General features: G+C 35.3%; 1 pseudogene; it reads right to left on the reverse strand.

Moving 5' to 3' along the window:
* Positions 1–9,915: 9,915 nt before the first annotated feature.
* Positions 9,916–10,044, reverse strand: LOC139569047 (5S ribosomal RNA; annotated as a pseudogene).
* Positions 10,045–10,844: the final 800 nt, after the last annotated feature.

Below are 10,844 nucleotides of genomic sequence, written 5' to 3' on the forward strand. Positions count from 1 at the left end.
TAAAAACCCACACCAAACTTAAGGTAAACAAAATATAAACCCACACCAAACTTAAGGTAAACAAAATAAAACCCCACACCAAACTTAAGGTAAACAAAATAAAACCCCACACCAAACTTAAGGTAAACAAAATAAAAACCCCACACCCAAATAAAGGTAAACAAAATATAAACCCACACCAAACTTAAGGTAAACAAAATAAAACCCCACACCAAACTTAAGGTAAACAAAATAAAACCCCACACCAAACTTAAGGTAAACAAAATAAAAACCCCACACCCAAATAAAGGTAAACAAAATATAAACCCACACCAAACTTAAGGTAAACAAAATAAAACCCCACACCAAACTTAAGGTAAACAAAATATATACCCACACCAAACTTAAGGTAAACAAAATAAAACCCCACACCAAACTTAAGGTAAACAAAATAAAACCCACACCAAACTTAAGGTAAACAAAATATAAACCCACACCAAACTTAAGGTAAACAAAATAAAAACCCACACCAAACTTAAGGTAAACAAAATATAAACCCACACCAAACTTAAGGTAAACAAAATAAAACCCCACACCAAACTTAAGGTAAACAAAATAAAACCCCACACCAAACTTAAGGTAAACAAAATAAAAACCCCACACCCAAATAAAGGTAAACAAAATATAAACCCACACCAAACTTAAGGTAAACAAAATAAAACCCCACACCAAACTTAAGGTAAACAAAATAAAACCCCACACCAAACTTAAGGTAAACAAAATAAAAACCCCACACCCAAATAAAGGTAAACAAAATATAAACCCACACCAAACTTAAGGTAAACAAAATAAAACCCCACACCAAACTTAAGGTAAACAAAATATATACCCACACCAAACTTAAGGTAAACAAAATAAAACCCCACACCAAACTTAAGGTAAACAAAATAAAACCCACACCAAACTTAAGGTAAACAAAATATAAACCCACACCAAACTTAAGGTAAACAAAATAAAACCCCACACCAAACTTAAGGTAAACAAAATATAAACCCACACCAAACTTAAGGTAAACAAAATAAAACCCCACACCAAACTTAAGGTAAACAAAATATAAACCCACACCAAACTTAAGGTAAACAAAATAAAACCCACACCAAACTTAAGGTAAACAAAATATAAACCCACACCAAACTTAAGGTAAACAAAATAAAACCCCACACCAAACTTAAGGTAAACAAAATAAAACCCACACCAAACTTAAGGTAAACAAAATATAAACCCACACCAAACTTAAGGTAAACAAAATAAAACCCACACCAAACTTAAGGTAAACAAAATATAAACCCACACCAAACTTAAGGTTAACAAAATAAAACCCACACCAAACTTAAGGTAAACAAAATAAAACCCCACACCAAACTTAAGGTAAACAAAATATAAACCCCACACCAAACTTAAGGTAAACAAAATAAAACCCCACACCAAACTTAAGGTAAACAAAATAAAACCCCACACCAAACTTAAGGTAAACAAAATAAAACCCCACACCAAACTTAAGGTAAACAAAATAAAACCCCACACCAAACTTAAGGTAAACAAAATATAAACCCACACCAAACTTAAGGTAAACAAAATAAAACCCTACACCAAACTTAAGGTAAACAAAATAAAACCCCACACCAAACTTAAGGTAAACAAAATATAAACCCACACCAAACTTAAGGTAAACAAAATAAAACCCCACACCAAACTTAAGGTAAACAAAATAAAACCCCACACCAAACTTAAGGTAAACAAAATAAAACCCCACACCAAACTTAAGGTAAACAAAATAAAACCCCACACCAAACTTAAGGTAAACAAAATAAAACCCCACACCAAACTTAAGGTAAACAAAATAAAAACCCCACACCCAAATAAAGGTAAACAAAATATAAACCCACACCAAACTTAAGGTAAACAAAATAAAACCCCACACCAAACTTAAGGTAAACAAAATATATACCCACACCAAACTTAAGGTAAACAAAATAAAACCCACACCAAACTTAAGGTAAACAAAATATAAACCCACACCAAACTTAAGGTAAACAAAATAAAACCCCACACCAAACTTAAGGTAAACAAAATATAAACCCACACCAAACTTAAGGTAAACAAAATAAAACCCCACACCAAACTTAAGGTAAACAAAATATAAACCCACACCAAACTTAAGGTAAACAAAATAAAACCCACACCAAACTTAAGGTAAACAAAATATAAACCCACACCAAACTTAAGGTAAACAAAATAAAACCCCACACCAAACTTAAGGTAAACAAAATAAAACCCACACCAAACTTAAGGTAAACAAAATATAAACCCACACCAAACTTAAGGTAAACAAAATAAAACCCACACCAAACTTAAGGTAAACAAAATATAAACCCCACACCAAACTTAAGGTAAACAAAATAAAACCCCACACCAAACTTAAGGTTAACAAAATAAAACCCACACCAAACTTAAGGTAAACAAAATAAAACCCCACACCAAACTTAAGGTAAACAAAATAAAACCCCACACCAAACTTAAGGTAAACAAAATAAAACCCCACACCAAACTTAAGGTAAACAAAATAAAACCCCACACCAAACTTAAGGTTAACAAAATAAAACCCACACCAAACTTAAGGTAAACAAAATAAAACCCCACACCAAACTTAAGGTAAACAAAATAAAACCCCACACCAAACTTAAGGTAAACAAAATAAAACCCCACACCAAACTTAAGGTAAACAAAATATAAACCCACACCAAACTTAAGGTAAACAAAATATAAACCCACACCAAACTTAAGGTTAACAAAATAAAACCCACACCAAACTTAAGGTAAACAAAATAAAACCCCACACCAAACTTAAGGTAAACAAAATATAAACCCCACACCAAACTTAAGGTAAACAAAATAAAACCCCACACCAAACTTAAGGTAAACAAAATAAAACCCCACACCAAACTTAAGGTAAACAAAATAAAACCCCACACCAAACTTAAGGTAAACAAAATAAAACCCCACACCAAACTTAAGGTAAACAAAATATATACCCACACCAAACTTAAGGTAAACAAAATAAAACCCTACACCAAACTTAAGGTAAACAAAATAAAACCCCACACCAAACTTAAGGTAAACAAAATAAAACCCCACACCAAACTTAAGGTAAACAAAATATAAACCCACACCAAACTTAAGGTAAACAAAATAAAACCCCACACCAAACTTAAGGTAAACAAAATAAAACCCCACACCAAACTTAAGGTAAACAAAATAAAACCCCACACCAAACTTAAGGTAAACAAAATAAAACCCCACACCAAACTTAAGGTAAACAAAATAAAACCCACACCAAACTTAAGGTAAACAAAATATAAACCCACACCAAACTTAAGGTTAACAAAATAAAACCCACACCAAACTTAAGGTAAACAAAATAAAACCCCACACCAAATTTAAGGTAAACAAAATATAAACCCCACACCAAACTTAAGGTAAACAAAATAAAACCCCACACCAAACTTAAGGTAAACAAAATAAAACCCCACACCAAACTTAAGGTAAACAAAATAAAACCCCACACCAAACTTAAGGTAAACAAAATAAAACCCCACACCAAACTTAAGGTAAACAAAATAAAACCCCACACCAAACTTAAGGTAAACAAAATAAAACCCCACACCAAACTTAAGGTAAACAAAATATAAACCCACACCAAACTTAAGGTAAACAAAATAAAACCCCACACCAAACTTAAGGTAAACAAAATATAAACCCACACCAAACTTAAGGTAAACAAAATAAAACCCCACACCAAACTTAAGGTAAACAAAATAAAACCCCACACCAAACTTAAGGTAAACAAAATAAAACCCCACACCAAACTTAAGGTAAACAAAATAAAACCCCACACCAAACTTAAGGTAAACAAAATAAAACCCACACCAAACTTAAGGTAAACAAAATATAAACCCACACCAAACTTAAGGTTAACAAAATAAAACCCACACCAAACTTAAGGTAAACAAAATAAAACCCCACACCAAATTTAAGGTAAACAAAATATAAACCCCACACCAAACTTAAGGTAAACAAAATAAAACCCCACACCAAACTTAAGGTAAACAAAATAAAACCCCACACCAAACTTAAGGTAAACAAAATAAAACCCCACACCAAACTTAAGGTAAACAAAATAAAACCCCACACCAAACTTAAGGTAAACAAAATAAAACCCCACACCAAACTTAAGGTAAACAAAATAAAACCCCACACCAAACTTAAGGTAAACAAAATATAAACCCACACCAAACTTAAGGTAAACAAAATAAAACCCCACACCAAACTTAAGGTAAACAAAATAAAACCCCACACCAAACTTAAGGTAAACAAAATAAAACCCCACACCAAACTTAAGGTAAACAAAATAAAACCCCACACCAAACTTAAGGTAAACAAAATAAAACCCCACACCAAACTTAAGGTAAACAAAATAAAACCCCACACCAAACTTAAGGTAAACAAAATAAAACCCCACACCAAACTTAAGGTAAACAAAATATAAACCCACACCAAACTTAAGGTAAACAAAATAAAACCCCACACCAAACTTAAGGTAAACAAAATAAAACCCCACACCAAACTTAAGGTAAACAAAATAAAACCCCACACCAAACTTAAGGTAAACAAAATAAAACCCCACACCAAACTTAAGGTAAACAAAATAAAACCCACACCAAACTTAAGGTAAACAAAATATAAACCCACACCAAACTTAAGGTTAACAAAATAAAACCCACACCAAACTTAAGGTAAACAAAATATAAACCCACACCAAACTTAAGGTTAACAAAATAAAACCCACACCAAACTTAAGGTAAACAAAATAAAACCCCACACCAAATTTAAGGTAAACAAAATATAAACCCCACACCAAACTTAAGGTAAACAAAATAAAACCCCACACCAAACTTAAGGTAAACAAAATAAAACCCCACACCAAACTTAAGGTAAACAAAATAAAACCCCACACCAAACTTAAGGTAAACAAAATAAAACCCCACACCAAACTTAAGGTAAACAAAATAAAACCCCACACCAAACTTAAGGTAAACAAAATAAAACCCCACACCAAACTTAAGGTAAACAAAATATAAACCCACACCAAACTTAAGGTAAACAAAATAAAACCCCACACCAAACTTAAGGTAAACAAAATAAAACCCCACACCAAACTTAAGGTAAACAAAATAAAACCCCACACCAAACTTAAGGTAAACAAAATAAAACCCCACACCAAACTTAAGGTTAACAAAATAAAACCCCACACCAAACTTAAGGTAAACAAAATATAAACCCACACCAAACTTAAGGTAAACAAAATTAAACCCTACACCAAACTTAAGGTAAACAAAATAAAACCCCACACCAAACTTAAGATAAACAAAATAAAACCCCACACCAAACTTAAGGTAAACAAAATATAAACCCACACCAAACTTAAGGTAAACAAAATAAAACCCCACACCAAACTTAAGGTAAACAAAATAAAACCCCACACCAAACTTAAGGTAAACAAAATAAAACCCCACACCAAACTTAAGGTAAACAAAATAAAACCCCACACCAAACTTAAGGTAAACAAAATAAAACCCACACCAAACTTAAGGTAAACAAAATATAAACCCACACCAAACTTAAGGTTAACAAAATAAAACCCACACCAAACTTAAGGTAAACAAAATAAAACCCCACACCAAACTTAAGGTAAACAAAATATAAACCCCACACCAAACTTAAGGTAAACAAAATAAAACCCCACACCAAACTTAAGGTAAACAAAATAAAACCCCACACCAAACTTAAGGTAAACAAAATAAAACCCCACACCAAACTTAAGGTAAACAAAATAAAACCCCACACCAAACTTAAGGTAAACAAAATAAAACCCCACACCAAACTTAAGGTAAACAAAATAAAACCCCACACCAAACTTAAGGTAAACAAAATATAAACCCACACCAAACTTAAGGTAAACAAAATAAAACCCCACACCAAACTTAAGGTAAACAAAATAAAACCCCACACCAAACTTAAGGTAAACAAAATAAAACCCCACACCAAACTTAAGGTAAACAAAATAAAACCCCACACCAAACTTAAGGTTAACAAAATAAAACCCCACACCAAACTTAAGGTAAACAAAATAAAACCCACACCAAACATAAAAAGGAAGCAAACCAAAAAGTGGAGCAAAACGAAAACAGGGAAGAAATAGGGAGAGCCAACTAAAGGTTAACCCTCCGCATCTCTCAAGCCAACTAAATGTTAACCTGTTTGGGCTGCAGGGGCAGTATTGAGTAGATGGATAAAATGTGCCCATTTCAAACGGCCTCGTACTCAATTCTTGCTCGTACAATATGCATATTATTATTACTATTGGATAGAAAACACTCTCTAGTTTCTAAAACCGTTTGAATTATGTCTGTGAGTAAAACAGAACTCATTTGGCAGCACACTTCCTGACCAGGAAGTGGAAAGTCTGAAATCGATGCTCTGTTCTAGGGCCTGCCTATAAATGGGCATGATATGTATTAGTATACATGCACGTCATACACCTTCCACTAGATGTCAAGAGGAAGTGAGAGAAGAAATGGAGTGTTTATCTTGGTCTGAGGTGGAATAAATCCTCTTGGCATGACAAGTCACCCATTTCCTGTTTTCTGGAAGGCGCGAGGATGGACCTGGAATTGCCTTCTGAAAAGCTGTCGTTATAGGCGACTACTATCTCCGGCTTTGATTTTATTTGATAAATGTGACCATATCATCATAAAGTATGTTTTTTCAATATAGTTTTATTAGATTATTGAAATTTATTCGGGACGTTAGGCGTGTTGCGTTGTGTGACTTTGTTCAGGAAGGAGAGCTTCGCGCCACTTGGCCAGTGTGCTTGCTAATTCAAGAGGGAAAAAGGACGTTCTAAATCCAAACAACGACTGTTCTGGACAAAGGACCCCTTGTACAACATTCTGATGGAAGCTCATCAAAAGTAGGACCCATTTTATGATGCTATTTCATATATCTGTCGAACTGTGTACTATTAGTTTTGCGCCCAGGTTTTGGCCACTCTCTCGCCATAACGTAAGCCTTATGTTGTAATGAAGATATTTTTAGAATTCTAACACGGCGATTGCATTAAGAACTAGTGTATCTATCATTTCCAATACAACATGTCTTTTTTAGTAAAGATTATGAATTGTTATTTGGTCAGAATAGGTGAGTGTCGTAAACACACCCGGACAATCTGGGAAAATATTCTACGTTAGCACAATGTATAACCACTGATATCAGCTCTAAATATGCACATTTTCGAACAAACCATATATGTATAGTGTAATATGATGTTAGAGGACTGTCATCTGATGAAGTTTATGAAGTTTATGAACGTTAGTGAAATAATTAATATCTTTTGCTGGTTTATTAGCTATCGCTACCGTTTGCCTTGAATCAATGCTGTTGTGTGTTAGCTATTGTAGTAAGCTAATATAACGCTATATTGTGTTTTCGCTGTAAAACACTTAAAAAATCGGAAATATTGGCTGTATTCACAAGATCTTTGTCTTTCATTTGCTATACACCATGTATTTTTCAGAAATGTTTTATGATGAGTATTTAGGTATTTCACGTTGGTGTCTGTAATTACTCTGGCTGCTTCGGTGCTTTTTGTGACGGTAGCTGTGATGGTAGCTGCAATGTAAAACTGATTTATACCTGAAATATGCACATTTTTCGAACAAAACATAGATTTATTGTATAACATGTTATAAGACTGTCATCTGATGAAGTTGTTTCTTGGTTAGTTTGGTTGGTTCTAGGTTAGTTTGGTTGGTTTTGTGCCTGCTACCTGTGCTGTGAAAAATGTCTGTGCTTTTTTCTATTTGTTGGTGAGCTAACATAAATATACGTGGTGTTTTCCCTGTAAAAATTTTTAAAATCGGACATGTTGGCTGGATTCACAAGATGTGTATCTTTCATTAGCTCTATTGGACTTGTTAATGTGTGAAAGTTAAATATTTCGCGCCCTGCACTTGAAGTGGCTGTTGTCATAGGTGTACCGACGCCGGGCTGCAGCCATAAGAAGTTACCCCTCCGCATCTCTCAAGCCAACTAAAGGTTAACCCTCCACATCTCTCAAGCCAACTAAAGGTTAACCCTCCGCATCTCTCAAGCCAACTAAAGGTTAACCCTCCACATCTCTCAAGCCAACTAAAGGTTAACCCTCCGCATCTCTCAAGCCAACTAAAGGTTAACCCTCCGCATCTCTCAAGCCAACTAAAGGTTAACCCTCCACATCTCTCAAGCCAACTAAAGGTTAACCCGCCGCATCTCTCAAGCCAACTAAAGGTTAACCCTCCGCATCTCTCAAGCCAACTAAAGGTTAACCCTCCACATCTCTCAAGCCAACTAAAGGTTAACCCTCCGCATCTCTCAAGCCAACTAAAGGTTAACCCTCCACATCTCTCAAGCCTACTGAAGCACTGGGCCAGCCGCTCTTCAATATCACCTGTGCCAGCACAGTTGAAAAACCTTGTGACCAACGAGATGACAATCCAGCACAGGTGTAACACCTTCTGACCAACGAGATGACAAGCCAGCACAGGTGTAACACTTAATAACAAGGTGACACCAATCGGTGCGCCCGACGTGCCAACGTCCAACCTCTAAATATACATGGAAAACCGAAGCCTGTAAATGCTAGCAAGCTAGTTTCATCATATTACCTCATGAACACAATACACTAATAACATGAAATCCTGACACCACAAAACATAATTTACAGTATGTGACTAATATTTATACAAGTAAGGTACAAGGTTTTCAGAGGTTACAATCTCCTTTTAGTGAGTTTTATACATTTAAAGGTGAACTCCACTCCACTTTTTTCATTAGCCCACTGTTGTAAAATTAGCCCACTGTTGTAAAATATAAGGAAACAACCACCAAGCCACTGCCTGTTCACCCCGCTATCATCCAGGAGGCGAGGTCAGTACTGGTGCATCAAACCTGGGACCCGAGAGACTGAAAAACAGCTTCAATCTCAAGGCCATCAGACTGTTAAAAAGCCATCAGTAGCACCTTAGAGGCGGCTGCTCTATATACATAGACTTGAAATCACTGGCCACTTTAATAATGGAACACTGGCCACTTTAATAATGGAACACTGGCCACTTTAATAATGGAACACTGGTCACTTTAATAATGGAACACTGGCCACTTTAATAATGGAACACTGGTCACTTTAATAATGGAACACTGGTCACTTTAAAAATGGAACACTGGTCACTTTAATAATGGAACACTGGTCACTTTAATAATGGAACACTGGTCACTTTAAAAATGGAGCACTGGTCATTTTAAAAATGGAACACTGGTCACTTTAATAATGTTTACCTATCTCATCTCATATACTGTATTCTATTCTACTGTATCTTAGTCTATGCCGCTCTGACATTGGTATTCTTAATTCCATTCCTTTACTTTGGATTTGTGTTGGATTGTTGTGAAATTGTTAGATATTACTTGTTAGATATTACTTGTTAGATATTACTGCACTGTTGGAGCTAGAAACACAAGCATTTCTCCACACCTGCAATAACACCTGTTAATTAAACACGTATATATGTGACCAATACAATTTGATTTGATCTGTCAGCTCCTTTTGCGTAGACTGTGTAGACCCCTGTATCTGACTCAAGAGCTTCCACAGTATAATCTCTCAGTGAAAGCTCCCCGGTCCCGGTCCCCTCCCCATCGAACAACAAATATTATTTTCTACAAAAATTATTTCCTACTTTACTTCTGGTCATTCATGTATTTTATAAATGTATTGTTTTGAGCTTACAGCACCTGGCATTCCCAGGTGGTCTCCCATCCAAGTGCTAACCAGGCCCGACCCTGCTCAGCCACCGAGATCAGACGAGATCAGACGAGGTCAGACGTGTTCAGGGTGGTATGACCACAAGTGTATTTTCTACCCCATTTTCTCCCTGAATTACAACCTTGTCTCACCGCTGTGTGGGGGGGTGAGTGTGTGAGTATTTAATCACTCATTCATGTATTTATTCACTCATTCATGTATTTAATATCTCATTCATGTATTGAATCATTCATTCCCGTATTTAATAACTCAATCACCTGTTCATTAACCCTTCAGTATTCTGTAAGTGTATGTTTTTCTTGTGATAGGTGTGTGTCAGAGTGTGTGTATTTAGTATAAAGGCTTTCCAGAACCTATGTTTTCCCCTGAGATGCTGTTTGTCTGTCGACACACAACCATTGTTTGTGCGTGTAAATGTGCATGTAATTCTGTGTGTTTAAATATACTGCGTGGGTATGTGGCCATTAGCCTGTGTGGGCGTTGTGTGACCTTGAGTTTGTGTGTCCTTGTGGATTTCAACAGTCCCACGAGTTCATTGGCAAGAAAATCTTATCTCCTTACTCTTGGCAGTAGTCCAAAAAACAGACTTTCTGCTGGTCTTATTTATACCTTCTCCACAGGATGTCTCCAGAATTACAGAATAACAATTATATTATTAGTATTATTACTTACAGAGTCTCATTATTATTAATTATCATTGGGATTACATAGTCTTCTCAACAACACACACACCAGAATTGTTGAACCAAAAGACAATGATTAGGTGAAATATTTAGCGTTTTACCATTATCCTGACAATTGCCACTGCCAAACCTTTGTTTGGTTAATAGGCTAGTGACAATTTAAAAGTTACAACATCCTGAAGATTTTGGATTGAATTGAAATA

Source organism: Salvelinus alpinus, chromosome 2 (genome assembly GCF_045679555.1).
Source record: "Salvelinus alpinus chromosome 2, SLU_Salpinus.1, whole genome shotgun sequence".
Classification (NCBI taxonomy): domain Eukaryota; kingdom Metazoa; phylum Chordata; class Actinopteri; order Salmoniformes; family Salmonidae; genus Salvelinus; species Salvelinus alpinus.